Genomic DNA, 1984 nt, shown 5'->3' with positions numbered 1-1984 from the left:
ATCTGGGACTGAGCTTCTTCAAGCAGAAAAAAGAAAGGTTATCGTGAAAGGTGAGACAGTCCTGTATAAATTACTGCTGGAGCTGGGAAAAGGATCATAAAATGTTAAGAACATGATTTATTGTATCATAAAAAAAATTAATGACAATGCACCTCAGAAAGGTTTAGTTTAGGTTTCAGCTGCTTGATGACTCTTGCTGAGTCCATATTTTTTTTACAGTAGATATCGACACTCGTAGAAAAAAAAACAGGAATCTGCTCGTATTAATAAGAATATGCAGCGGCTGAACCCAAAGGTAATTAAAAGGATGTTTTATGGGATCTTTTTGGAAATGGATTACAGCAGGTTTATTTGTATTTTTTCATGCTTGATATAGTTTGTTCTAACCTTTCAGTTTTCTCACTACCAGCAGGTTTTTTCCCAGTAGCAGGAGGTGAAGACATGCCACCGCTGCCCCCTTGTCCTTCAGCTTGGTGGCCACTACCTCTCTGCTTGCTTTGCCTTTTCATTCTTGCCTAGAAAATGAAAAAAAGCAAAAAATTTATTAGAAAATCTGGAATAAGTCCTTGTATGTCAGAGAAGAGATTATCGTCTATTCCATTCCAGCAGAGAGGCGTTTTTTCCTCAAAGTCAAATGGGTTTCTTGTAACTAAGTTTCCTGAGGAGTTTTTTTTTCTCTTGTCAAAAATAAACACAATTTACTTTAAAAATGATCTGACAATATATATTTATGACTTTCTTTGAGGGAGATGAAATTACATTGCTGTGGAATAAAAAGAAAAAAAACGTGATGCATTTCTGAGTTCGGTTAAGAGATATTCATGAATAGACAGCATGGTGAAGATGGAGAAACAGGAAAGTGGAAAAGCTTAAAGCAGGTTAGGTTATAAAAGAGAATCTAAGGCTTTGAATATCTCACAGCAGAGTTCAATCCATCATCCAAAAAGAAAAAGGCCCACATGTTAAAATGTAACTTCCACCTAAACTCACAGGAGAATAAAACAGGTTTGGAGCAAAGCTAATCCTGCACATCTCTATAGAAACAACTTTCCCATTGGGAAGAAAGAAAGACAGCATCTTGCTGCGAGAATGCAGAAGCTGGTAAAATTGATGGGAGGATTGCTGTCCTGTACAGTAGTAGCCATACAAGATTTCCCCACTTTCCTTGATGGGCCCTTGGCTGGTCCCCTACAATTCCTTTTTAAACATCAATCTTTATACTAAAATATTCTTTCTGTCATGGTTTGTGGAAATCAAGACCTAAAGAGAAGCGCCTTCTCCTGGACAGACCCTGTAATTCAGTGAAAGGGTGGAGTCAGAGTTAAAACAAAAAAAGCACGCCCAGGAGAAGGCTGGTGGTTGGAAGTTGGAGGGGATTTTGCAGGGAGCTGCAGGGGAGTAAGCTGCCATTCAGCTGGTGCTTGACTGGAAGGGGCAATTTTGAATGCCTGCTACTGTATATAGGGCCAAACAGGAAAATGTGAAATTTGACATTTAAATGACTTCCCTACGACTTTCACGTACATGAATCCCAGGTTTTACCAGTTAAAAGGTTTGAGTGCTGATTTTAGTCCTGCACTGGGTCGTAAATGTTCTGCTACCCATTGAGAATGAAACTTTATAATTAAGGGAATGGATACCTAAAGCTACAAAAAATGTACCTGGCATTGATTGATACCATGTAGAAATCAAATTAAACTACTCTTATAGATCTGGGAGGCTGCATGTAGAAAGTTTTTGCAAAAGGGAGGGACATTCAGGTCAATCCTTTGAACTGAATGTCTGGGTACCATCTTCCAATGTGTTTTTAGCCAATCAAATCAGCAGTAGCAGTAGGGCTGAAACAATTAATGGGATTAATCGTGATTAATCAATTACTGAAATAATTTTCAACTAATTTAGTAATCGATTAATTGTTAACTGGAGAATAGAGACTTTAAAACATGCCTTTAGCTGACAGGGCAACCCAGTTAGAGCAGCAATT

General features: G+C 38.1%; 1 protein-coding gene across 1 annotated transcript in view; it reads right to left on the bottom strand.

Annotated features, from left to right (window-relative positions):
• Window positions 1-420: 420 nt before the first annotated feature.
• The window catches only part of LOC107094899 (USP6 N-terminal-like protein), a 61170-nt gene continuing 59606 nt past the window's right edge, over window positions 421-1984 (bottom strand). Inside the window, exon 12 of the mRNA XM_015390790.1 lies at window positions 421-515. The gene's annotated coding sequence lies outside the window, so the exon portion shown is untranslated. The remainder of the gene's footprint in view (window positions 516-1984) is intronic.

The sequence above is a fragment of the Cyprinodon variegatus genome, unplaced genomic scaffold, assembly GCF_000732505.1.
Source record: "Cyprinodon variegatus isolate N-32 unplaced genomic scaffold, C_variegatus-1.0 Scaffold513, whole genome shotgun sequence".
Lineage (NCBI taxonomy): Eukaryota > Metazoa > Chordata > Actinopteri > Cyprinodontiformes > Cyprinodontidae > Cyprinodon > Cyprinodon variegatus.
Note: the sequence above shows the minus strand (reverse complement) of the source record. Positions and strands in the feature narration are given on the sequence as shown.